This window comes from Mercenaria mercenaria, chromosome 13 (genome assembly GCF_021730395.1).
Source record: "Mercenaria mercenaria strain notata chromosome 13, MADL_Memer_1, whole genome shotgun sequence".
In the NCBI taxonomy this organism is placed as follows: Eukaryota; Metazoa; Mollusca; class Bivalvia; order Venerida; family Veneridae; genus Mercenaria; species Mercenaria mercenaria.
This window is the reverse complement of record NC_069373.1, coordinates 12,621,682-12,634,976: the sequence shown is the minus strand read 5'-3', so window position 1 is coordinate 12,634,976 and position 13,295 is coordinate 12,621,682. Positions and strand designations below refer to the sequence as shown.

The following is a 13,295-nucleotide window of genomic DNA, read 5'->3' as shown; positions in this document are numbered from 1 at the left end:
GTTTTGCTTCATTTTTGCTTCATATCTGTTTAACTTGGTCTTTTTGCTTTGGACTTGAAGTAGTTTTTTCTCATCAACATCCGCATCATATGACACAAGGGCCATAACTCTCATCAATATTTCATGAATTATGTGACATTTTACTTTGAATTTCAGGTCAACGTTTTGATGCAATTCTGTTCTACCTTGGTTAGTAGGTAAGGAATTTGATTCAGACTGATCTAAATTCAAATCTAGGTCATCCATGCAGAACTCTGGTTGCTATAGCAAACAAAACAATGAACTTTTAAAAGTCTTCTCCTTAGAAAAGGCTAGCCCCATTCAAAATAATTTCACAGAAATTATCCTTAGGTGACCTACCAGATTCTTTCCTTTTAAGTTACTGGTTTTCATCAAAAACATGGCTACAGTCATTCTGGCATACCAGAGGTCTACCGTGGTTCCCCGGATGAACCTCAGGCACATTTCGCCGATATTTGTGGTTTGGTTACATTACAGGGTAAAACGTTTCAGCCAATCAGCGTCGTTTCGCGACAAAATGTAGCGAACCAATCAAAATCGTCCGTGAAAAGAGTGACCGCGTCCTTTCATATCGATGCCGACTTACGAGGAATATTATTATTTCTTCAGGTAAATTTCTTAACATCGAATAACAGAAATAAATCTTTATTAATCGCAATCATGGAATATCGCCTTTGTCCATTGTTAGCAACTACCTTGCTTACATATTGTTTGAAGTTTCAATTCGACGTGCCAGATAGTGGTGAACACTGATTGGCTGAAACTTTTCCCGGTAGTAATTACGAGTGCACATGCTCACCAAATAAACAACAGAAATAAGAGGTTCGTCTCAGGATTTTGACGAACATCTGATGGATGAGAATGGGCTACAGTGGGCGATCCAATTTTCCCTCTTTGACTATATGAAAAAAAAACATAAAAAATCTTCACCTTAAAAACTGCTTGCCTTTCAAATTTATTTCAAAGCAGCAATATTCCTTTGGTGATCACCTACCAGATTCTTTCAATTTATTGTGATCTAAAAGCATGGCCACCAGAGTTCTGGCTAGTTTTTCTGTATATGGCTATATTTAAAAGAAAAGCTGAAAGGTCAGTCAAATTTCAAAATATTTTACAGCAATATACCTTAGGTGACCCTTTAAAAAAATTTGACAAAAGTTAGATACAGTACTCCACATGCAAATATATACATGTGCTTACAGACTGATGGAATAAAATAAAGAAAAAAAGGAATATAAAAACATAAAATTTATTTGGATAAAAGATATAAAATTACAAAGAGGGTAGTGCATAAATTAAACCTCTTTAAGCGGGATAAAAGAATGACAATGTCATAGTTCAAACACCACTGTTGGCTGGCATACAAAATTCAAGTACCTCTACGAACCAGGTAAGGCAGCACCTTTACAGCCAGTATCATTGAACACTTAAGAATGTCGTGACTACTAGTCAGTGATCAACATTTGGAACAAAAATTAAAAAAAAACATACCGTATTTTCCTCTATTAACGCCCACGGGGGCGTTACATTTTCCAAAGAGGGGGCGTTTATTTGAGGTAAAAAAAAAAAAAATGAAAATTTTTACAAAACTTAAAAACATCGTTCAAACTAGCTGTAAAGTGTTTCTGTATTGTTTAATCCCCCTAAAACGTAATTATTTGGCATCCAATTTAATGCAGTGTCTTTTATGCATTTAAATACGGTACCTCGTGTATTCCATGTCTGGCTTTTTGACACGCTCGCGACACTACACATTACGTCATGACCCAAACAGCTGTGTACTCCGATAACGTTTTCCTTAGTACATGCGGGTAGCTAATAGCGCAATACGCAATGTCAATGGTTTGACACGCTGCTGTGCCTGCTTTTAAATTAAAAGTTCTTAAAACTGCCGAAGAAAAGGGTATATCGTAAACACATTGCTGCAAGTTTGTTTAAAGTCGGCAGGAAGCGTGTGTGCAAGTGGTGTAAGAACAAATCAAAAATGTATTTACGTTTAATTTTCTGTTACGTACCGTACTTAGTGCAAATGTTTTGGACTTACGGTACATGGACTGTTTAAAAGTGTGTTTAATTTTTAATACACTGGACTTTAGTACTGTAAATTACTTATGTGGACTTATAAAAATGAGGTAGGTGATTTTTTCCCGTTCTTGTTGACTTTTTTTCCCCTCCAAAATGGGTGGGGGGTGTTAATTAGAGGGAGGGCCTTAATTCGGGAAAATACGGTAATTATTCTTTGGCAAAGCTGTTCCAACAAGATGACAGTTCAAAATTCTCTCTTATTTAGAACACTTCTAATAAGTTGACATGCATTAGGGGATATGTTGGTCACACCATTTATAATAACCTTAAATAAATTCTTACCAAAGACTGCATTTTTATGATTCAAATGTTAAAAAAGGTGTATATGCAAAAATATTCATTTCCAAGTCTGTTGTATGTTTTCACAACATTTGATAAATCCTGTATTACAAACCCCATGATGCTGCACATAATGTAAAATTCCAGATACCAATTACAAGCATCTTGGTTGCAGCTTCAAAAGTTAAAAGATGGTGGATTCTGATAACAGATAAAAATCTGCATCTATTTTGTTAAAATAATATTCTCTTTCAATTAAATACCACTTTCAGTAATTAGGAGCAGTTATTGGTAAATTTCTTATTAATGCAAACAACCTGATTAGTGTTTTTCCTAGTTCATTCATATTACATGGATGTTGTTTTATGTTGTTTGATGGAGGTAGAGACTATGGCTTTAGAAGAAAAAGTTCCTTTATTTTTCCATTTCTAAGAAGAAATGTAATTTTGATATTTTAAAGTTGAATATACATTAGCCCCTCTGAAATACTATGAATACAGATGGTATTTCTAAGTATTTGGTTATTATTTTCATTTGTTATGATGCTGCGAAGGTCATTGACCATGATTGCTTTCATTAGTTATGATGCTGCAACGGTCATTGCTCATTGCTTTCATTAGTTGTGATGCTGCAAAGGTCATTGACCATTGCTTTCATTAGTTATGGTGCTGCAAAGGTTATTATGTCTCCCCCAGGAGACATATTGTTTTTGCCCTGTCCGTCCGTACGTCACACTTCATTTCCGAGCAATAACTGGAGAACCATTTGACCTAGAACCTTCAAACTTCATAGGGTTGTAGGGCTGCTGGAGTAGATGACCCCTATTGTTTTTGGGGTCACTCCATCAAAGGTCAAGGTCACAGGGGCCTGAAAATTGAAAACCATTTCCGATCAATAACTAGAGAATCACTTGACCCAGAATGTTGAAACTTCATAGGATGATTGGTCATAAAGAGTAGTTGACCCCTATTGATTTTGGGGTCACTCCGTCAAAGGTCAAGGTCACAGGGGCCTGAACATGGAAAACCATTTCCGATCAATAACTAGAGAACCACTTGACCCAGAATGTTGAAACTTCATTGGATGATTGTACATGCAAAGTAGATGACCCCTATTTATTTTGGGGTCACTCCATTAAAGGTCAAGGTCAGAGGGGCCTGAACAATGAAAACCATTTCCGGTCAGTAACTTGAGAACCACTTGACCCAGAATGTTGAAACTTCATAGGATGATTGTTCATAACGAGTAGATGACCCCTATTGATTTTGGGGCCACTCCATCAAAGGTCAAGGTCACAGGGGCCTGAACATGGAAAACCAGTTCCGATCAATAACTAGAGAACCACTTGACCCAGAATGTTGAAACTTCATTGGATGATTGTACATGCAAAGTAGATGACCCCTATCTATTTTGGGGTCACTCCATTAAAGGTCAAGGTCACAGGGGCCTGAACATTGAAAACCATTTCCGGTCAGTAACTTGAGAACCACTTGACCCAGAATGATGAAACTTCATAGGATGATTGGTCATGCAGAGTAGATGACTCCTAACGATTTTAGGGTCACTCTGTTAAAGGTCAAGGCCACTGGGGCCTGAACATGGAAAACCATTTCCAATCAATAACTTGAGAACCTCTCGAGCCAGAATGTTGAAACTTTATAGGATGATTGTTCATGCAGAGTAAATGACCCCTATTGTTTTTGGGGTCACTCTGTTAAAGGTCAAGGTCACAGGGGCCTGAACATTGATAACCAGTTCCGATCAATAACTTGAGAACCACTTGACCTACAATGTTGAAACTTAATAGGATGATTGGACATGCAGTAGATGACCCCTATTTATTTTGAGGTCACTTGATCAAAGGTCAAGGTCACAGGAGCCTGAACAGTGACTTGAGAACCACTAGGCCAAGAGTGTTGAAATTTAGCGGGATGACTGGACATGCCAAGTAGATGATCCCTATTGCAGCCAACCATCAGTGTCTCTTTGACTTTCGCTCCTGACCCCTATTGACTTCTTGCCTATAGGACTTTGCATTTGGGGAGACATGTGCTTTTTTACAAAAGCATTTTCTAGTTAGTCACTAGTTTCATTAGTTATGATGCTGCAAAGGTCATTGGCCATTACTTTCATTAGTTATTATGCTGCAGAGGTCACTGGTCATTACTTTCATTAGTTATGATGCTGCTAAGGTTATTAGTCATTGGTTTCATGAGTTATGATGCTGCAAAGGTCATTGGTCATTACTTTCATAAGTTATGATGCTGCAAAGGTTATTGCCCATTACTTTCATTAGTTATGATGCTGCTAAGGTTATTAGTCATTAGTTTCATTAGTTATGATGCTGCAAAGGTCATTGGTCATTGCTTTCATTAGTTATGATGCTGCAAAGGTCATTGACCATTATTTTCATTAGTTATGATGCTGCTAAGGTTATTAGTCATTACTTTCATTAGTTATGATGCTGCAAAGGTCATTGGACATTACTTTCATTAGTTATGATGCTGCAAAGGTCATTGGCCATTACTTTCATTAGTTATGATGCTGCAAAGGTCATTGACCATGATTGCTTTCATTAGTTATGATGCTGCAAAGGTCACTAGCCATTGCTTTCATTAGTTATGATGCTGCAAGGGTCATTGACCATGATTGCTTTCATTAGTTATGATGCTGCAAAGGTCATTGGCCATTACTTCCATTAGTTATGATGCTGCAAAGGTCAGTGACCCTTACTGTTGTTAGTTGTGATTCTGCAAAGATCAGTGTCCCTTGTATTTAGTTGTGAAGCTTCAATGATCAGTGACCTTTACTGTTGTAAGTCATGATGCTGCAAAGGTCAATGGCATTTAATGTTGTAAGTTATAATGCTGCAAAGGACACAGCAGCTATTCAGCTGACATGATAGATGTATCCTTCAACCAATGCAGTTGTCAATTAAGGTTTCTCTATAACTTAACTGTGGGGGTGGGGGTGCAGATATAAACACAGATAACACAGGTAGCTTTGCCATAATGAATAAGGCTTTATGCGTTGCATGACACAGATTGATGAGCAGCTAGATAGATGATCTTAAACTCATTTTGACTGCTCAAGTAAAAGTTTAAAAAGATAAGTTGGGTAAGGAGAATCAAATGAAATGAAGGTATCAAGATTGCATATAGGGCCAGTGGGATCAAAATAAAAGCCTCTGTTATTGCAAAAACTGTGTTCTTACAATAATCTTAGGATGAAGAAAATCAAATGCCACTTGGCCCTTTTAAAAAGATAGAAAGATCTGTAAATGACTTCTGCCCATGAACCACTTGATGGATCTTCACCAAACTTGGTCTGTAGCATCCTTTAAAGGTTTCTTCTCCAATTTGTCCAGATGCTTTTGTTTAGCCCCTTTTTAGGTGCTGCCAAAGGTTAAAATAGAATAGCCTTTAAACAACTTCTCACATCTTTACTATATGATCATTACCAAACTTGTTCAGTAGCATTCTTGTATGGTCCTCTCTGAAAATTTTTAAAGTGGTTCTGCTTGGCTCCTTTTAGGGGCAACCAGAGCTAAATGAAGACAAAAACCTTTAAACAACTTCATTTCATGAACCAGTGGAGGATCTTTATCAAACCTGGTCAGAAGCAGCTTTTTTACAGGTCGCTAGATCACAGGTGCCCGTCCAGTCTTGGTGCCCATATGGGTGCCGCCCCCTCAAAAAAAAAAAAAAAAATTAAAAACACTGTTTTAAGCCTAAAACGAAAAAAAAAAATTTTGGAAATTTTTTTTCCCCCTATATATACTCATATGGAAAAGGTGCATGTGTTGCCGTAACGCTATGGAGGTTTACTAGGACACGCTGTGGAACAACCAAAATGTCCAGTTCAGTACCAATGCAAGCTACCCTGCTGCAATTTACACATCATGCATTTATAAAATAGTAAACAATCCTATTCTACCTAGTAAACAGCCTTAAATAACTTACATTTAAATTCAAACAAGCCAAATTGTCTAGACACTTGCAAAATAACAGTGACGATCGGCCATTTTGTTTCAAAACGAAAGTAGAAAACCTTTTCCGTTGTTTGCGTCTTAGAATTTAAATGTAAGTTATTTAAGGCTGTTTACCAGGTAGAATAGGATTGTTTACTATGTTATAAATGTATGATGTGTAAATTGCTGCAGGGTAGCTTGTATTGGTACTGAACTGGACATTTTGGTTGTTCCACAGCGTGTCCTAGTAAACCTCCATAGCGTTACGGCAACACATGCACCTTTTCCATATAAGAGTATATATAGGGGGAAAAAAAAATTCAAATTTTTTTTTTTTTTCGTTTTAGGCTTAAAACAGTGTTTTTAATTTTTTTTTTTTTTTTTTTTTTTTTTTTTGGGGGGGGCGGCCCCCATATGGGCACCAAGACTGGACGGGCACCTGTGCGCTAGATCTGAAGGTAGAATTAACCTTTAAATGGCAACTAGAGCTTAAAATATAAACATCTTAAACAATTTTATGAACCACTTGATGGATCTATACCAAATGTTGTCTATAGCTTCCCTGAATGGTCTTCTCTCAAGTTTGTTCTGTTGTTTGTACTGCATGTAAAGGCCGTCAGAGCTGAAAAAGTTTTAAACAAGGTCCTCTCAGGAATTTTTGAATGAGACTTGATGGTTAGACCTCTCTCAAGTTTGCTCTAATGTTAAAACACCTTGGGACCATGGCAGAAAAGTTTTAAATAGCTTTCAATAATCTGCTTAATAGTTGTTCATCAAACTCAGAAACAAAGTCCTCCTCAGTTGGGCACCTTGCAATCCTTGTAAAACGTGTATGGAAGCAATGTAAAGCTGCTAAAATTTAATCAACAAAACATGAAATAATTGTTAAATAATTAATGATCATGTATTTTAGATGCACCCACTTACTGATTAAGACATTAATTTATCTTCCTCTGTCATGAGCAGCTGCAGTTCTTAGACTAATACCTGATATAACCATTTAAATTTGCACCCAGCTAATTACTCATGAGTTACTAGTTTTAATTATGCATATAGAACAGACATATAGTGGCTTATAGAACAAGATTAGCAGACAATTGGCTCTGTTACTCAGACAAAGTACCAGCAGTTGTTATAAGAAAGTAGGTGTGTTTTTTTTCTTCGAGCACCACAGGATGTTTATCATTATCTATATGTTAAACATTGAACAATAATTAGGCAATGTAAAACTGCTCACCTTGGAAAACCAGATGTTGCATGTAATTAAATGTTCATGTAATGAACCATACAATATACACACTCAGGTAATTTTTCATTCTTACTTCTAGCATTTTTGAGATTAAGCTTTTAAATAGGTAGACAGACTGCATTCTTGTTAAAATCCAAACTGAACAGTTCAGTAGAAAGTGCAAAGAAGAAATTATATTAAAATTAATTGAAAACATATGTCAGGACAAGTTTTTAAGGGAAAGAGGCTTGTTGAATTTGAATTATGCATATTATTTTTATGCCCCCGAAGGGAGGCATATAGTTTTTGAACCGTCGGTCTGTCAGCAATTTTCGTGTCCGGTCCATATCTTTGTCATTGATTGATGGATTTTCAAATAACTTGGCATGAATGTGTACCACAGTAAGACGACGTGTCGCGCGTAAGACCCAGGTCCGTAGCTCAAAGGTCAAGGTCACACTTAGACATTAAAGGATAGTGCATTGATGGGCGTGTCCGGTCCATATCTTTGTCATCGGTCGATGGAATTTCAAATAACTTGGCCTGAATGTGTACCACAGTAAGACGACGTGTCGCGCGCAAGACCCAGGTCCGTAGCTCAAAGGTCAAGGTCACACTTAGACATTTAAGGATAGTGCATTGATGGGCGTGTCCGGTCCTTATCTTTGTCATCGATGGAAGGATTTTCAAATAACTTGGCATAAATGTGTACCACAGTAAGACGACGTGTCGCACGTAAGACCCATGTCCGTAGCTCAAAGGTCAAGGTCACACTTAGACGTTAAAGGATAGTGCATTGATGGGGGTGTACGGTCCATATCTTTGTCAGCGATGGATGGATTTTCAAATAAATGGCATGAATATGTACCACAGTAAGACGACGTGTCGCGCGCAAGACCCAGGTACATAGCTCAAAGGTCAAGGTCACACTTAGATGTTAAAGGATAGTGCATTGATGGGCGTGTCTGGTCCATATCTTTGTCATCAATGGATGGATTTTCAAATAACTTGGCATGAATGTGTACCACAGTAAGACAACGTGTCGCGCGCAAGACCCATGTCCGTAGCTCAAAGGTCAAGGTCACACTTAGACGTTAAAGGTCATTTTTCATGATAGTGCATTGATGGGCGTGTCCGGTCCATATCTTTGTCATTCTTGCATGGATTTTAAAATAACTATGCATGAATGTGTGACACAGTAAGACGTGTCGCACGCAAGACCCAGCTCCGTAGGTCAAAGGTCCTAAACTCTAACATCGGCCATAACTATTCATTCAAAGTGCCATCGGGGGCATGTGTCATCCTATGGAGACAGCTCTTGTTCTTACTCTTTTACCCAGGAAATGCCAAGGCCCGAAAACTGAAAATTGATATAATTTTCTATGGCAAGTTAACAGATATGTATGTTTCATTTATTTTGCAAAGACCATGGTCCATATTCATCACTGTTTTCAGTTTGAAACAAAGACACCTTTTTTCATGAATTGTAGTTTTATTCCACAAGGTAAACTTTACATTATCCTAAAGGTCTTCAAAGGAGGTAGAAGGATCCTTTTAATTTTTCAAAATATGTTTAATGATTTCAGTTTAATGGTTGAAAATGGTATTATTCCCATGGTGTAATGACTCAAAATGACAATTGCGATAAAAAGTTATTTAGAAATTTTACAAAGTCTTACTTGGAAATATTATGTTCAAAACTAATCAAGATATTTTGAAAATTTTAAAAGCTCGTATTACCACTCTCAGAGCTCTTTAGAAAAAAGTGTATAATATCATTGGTATTGATTTATATTTAAAAAGACATCAGGAAAATCCTTGTCAAGGAAAAGATTAATCAAACAGTAGGCTTAAAATGGCAAATTTTCATTGAGGTATGGTGTGTATGGGATTGGTCTGTGAGGGGCAGACACAGATAAGTACGGAGCAGTATGTGTTAGTACCGGAAAATTGGTGAGAAATGGGGGAAAAAAATACAGGACGCGATTAAGTACGGCTCAGGTACAAATTGATATGGATTTCTACGTTTCTATCCATGACTAGATGTTGCTATCCGCGTCGTATCTGTGACTGGGGTTTAAAGTGTCTCTACTAAAGAAATTTTACTGAACAGTATGTTGTTGCTAATTGCTTGTTCATACCAAGTTTCATCAATTTCTGTGCTAATTTAACAATGACAGAGAAAGAAAGAAAATCTGGCTTTTGCAAATCTAAGTTTCAGACAAAATATTTATAAATATAGCCCAAAATAAGATATTAAAAAAAAAAAGTAAATTAATTTTATAGATTACTTTATTGTAGTGGATGAGTTATAGATGCCATTTATCTGTGAGAAGATTCCGATAGACAAGGAAAATATCTGTTTCCTTACAGCTTTATCAAATAAATTATATATTATTTTTTTAGATATTTTCTTATCTCAATATTCTGAAAGAATTAATGGGATCAGTGGCAGTAACTTCCTGTTAGTGCAGTTTATACACTTACTGTATTTATAATTTGCAAACTTGTTATCAACTCATAGTAATGGAAATACGCAAGATTTCATGTTCATTTATTGGTACAAAAAATGTGCACACATTGATTAATCACGATTAAAGGGGACAGTATATCAGATACAGGAATTATATATTGTTTGATTTTGACGTTTGAGAGTTCATTTTATAGACTTGTCTGCCATTTAGTGAAATTAGTATGGTTACTTTGCCTTTATATTGAGGTATTAGAACCGCTATCATACTGAGTAACACTACCTAAATAACGGACCGTCCCATCATTGAAAGTGCCCGGTAGCCTATTGGTAGAGTGCCCGCTTCCATGGCCGCATCATACCAGAGATGTAAAAAATGGTACTAGTAGCTTCCTCGCTTGGTGCTCAGCATTAAGAGGATAGTGCTAGGACTGGTCAGCCCGGTGTCAGTATAATGTGACTGTGTGGGATATCATGTCACGTGTCTACGGCGAGATATTCCAGTGAGGCAGCACTATAAAGTCTGGCATTGTGCTCACTGCTACAAGTAGACACTGTCGTTCATATGACTGAAAAATTGTTGAAAAACACGTTAAACCAGAACACGAACATCATTGAAAGCACAAAAACATCGCTTACCTTGAAACTGAACTATAGTGGTCATCTTACATAAATATAATTATGTACTATTTTATTGAAACAGTGTTAATCTTTACATATTTTAATTACTTTTTTTAAAGAAATGTTGTTGATTATAAAAGTAGGAGGGGGGTGTTGTAAATTTAATTATTAAGTTGGGAGGAGTGTCTCAAATATTTCATTATATTGTAAGAGGTGTAGACTATTAGTGAGAAAATGGAAGATTAATGTAATGGTAGGATGTAAAGTACAGAAAATAAAGTCAGCAGCAAAATCACTAAAGTATAAAAATGCTATACAACACAATATTTTGGCCAGTGCAATTTTGCTGATGGTTTTCTGTAAAATGAAAGTGCATGATTATTTATCTTTTGGGATGCATTTTAGCTAAACAAGTATTGTCCAATTTATTTGACCTGTCAAAAAATGGACCCGGCTTTCATTATATTCTGTTCGAGCCTATATAAGATTAACATGAAAGCCGGGAACATGTTTTGACAGGTCAATTAAATAGTACAATAACAGGTAATATTTCACACCCTATAAACGACTGTATTGCCCCGCTTCCTCTTGCGAGTGATGAAAACAATAAAGCTACGGCTAAGAGGTGAAAAACAGCATTTTAAAGTAACTGATTTGCTTTGAAGGTATGTATTTTTATATTTCATTGGAAGCTGAACATGAGTTTTTGCTGTATATAATGTGTTAGTCTCATTACAGGTAGAATTATAGCATAAAACTCTATTGATCACTGATTGTGTCCATAATTTGTACATTGTCCATGTCAAAAGTACATATTTTCTTGTTTGAAGAGTGACCTACATGTCAGTTACACTGTTTCATGGATAAAGAAACAATACTTGTTTGGTAAAATAAAATAAAAGCATTGCAAATATCTCTTAATTTGTTTATAACCGTCAATGAAAGAAGAATCGATGTGATCACCTGACTGTATGCGTTCTTGCTTTATTACTGTACAAGTGCTTGCGAGTTTCAAAAAAAAACTGTATTTCTGTTTGCGAGTGACTTTTGTATAAAGTATCGTCGTTTCCTAAGCTCCTGTAGTATTTATTCATAATTATAACCCGCCAACAACGTTTGAAAGAGGGTGGTATATATGAGTGACCATGCGGTCTGTCTGTTTGGTCTCTTTGTATATGTGTCATCATAAATTTGGTTGTGCATTTAATTTAATACTATTATACCTACCTTTCTCAAAACAAAAATCGGCAATATGCATTTAATGTCCGTCTTATTCATATCCCTTTCTTTTTAAAGTGACATTAAAGGTGAAACAGGGTGTGTTTTTCGTGTCCGTGCCATAACTTATATGCATTACGTGATTCTGAAATAACTTGGCACACATGTTCACCATCATGAGACGATGTGTCGCATACAAGACTATATTTTATGGAATTTCAACCGATTGAATTAATAATCTTTGAAAAAAAGAAATTGGGTGATTTATAGTGAAATGGTACTAGATTTTGTGGATCACATTCTTGACAGTGTCGCAAAGTAAACAGGTCTCCTTTAGTTTTGTCTTTGTATTTGCCATAAACACACGGCATTTAAAATGAAACTTCTTATGTTACTGAAAGAAAATCGCAGAATGAAATAAGTTAAAATTTTACCAGAAGAAGTGTCATTAGAGGAAAAATGAAGGTTTATTAGGTCACCTGAGCACAAAGTGCTCAAGTTGAACTTTTGTGATCACCCTGTGTCCGTCTTCCGTTGTCATCGTTCGTCGTCAACAATTTGACTGTTGACCGTAAAGGTCACACATTTAGTCAAATCTCAATGAAACTTGGTCAGAATGTTGCTCTGAATAGAATCGTGTACGAGTTCGATATTGGGTCATCTGGGTTCAAAAACTAGGTCACCAGATCATAGCAAAGGAAAATGTTGTTAACAGTCTACAGTTCACAATTTAGCCCAATCTTAATGATTCTTGGTCAGAATATTACTCTCAATAAAATCGTGGACGACTTCGATTTTGGGTCATCTGGGTTTAAAAAACTAGGTCATCAGGTCAAATCAAAGGAAAAGCTTATCAACACTCTAGAGGCCACATTTTGAGTATATATTAATAAAAATTGTTTCACAATGTTAATTTTGATGATATTTAAGTCGTGTTCAAATCAGGGTTAGATGGGTTACAAAACTTAGAGACAATTTTGTCTGGATTTGTATTTCATTTACGCTTTAAAAGGACATAAATCGTCTGCTGTCCTCGCAAAGTTGAATACAGAGTCACTCACAAGTACGTGTTCAGATCAAATATCAAAAATGGCAAGTCCGAATACAGGGAATGTTTTCTTCACAGACTAGATAAAAATTATTTTTATTCAAAAACGCAACAGATATGACACATCTTATTTACATACATTTATGGAGTATGCATACTTATTTCAGAAGCTATCATGGATTATTTTATTACAAATCAATTTGACGTGTTATTCATCAGTTTCGTGACTTGGTCGAGTGAATTTTCATGCAATTAGTGTGATCTGTCAGCATTTAGTAAACATTACCTGTCATGTTCATCTATTATATCACCATATACAAATGTTTATGTTAGAATTATCATTAAACTTAAATAT

General features: G+C 36.1%; 1 protein-coding gene across 3 annotated transcripts in view; it reads left to right on the top strand.

Annotated features, from left to right (window-relative positions):
- Positions 1-13,295, top strand: part of LOC123529806 (FYVE, RhoGEF and PH domain-containing protein 4-like) — a 117,165-nt gene that overhangs the window by 687 nt on the left and 103,183 nt on the right. The gene's annotated exons all lie outside the window — the stretch shown is intronic.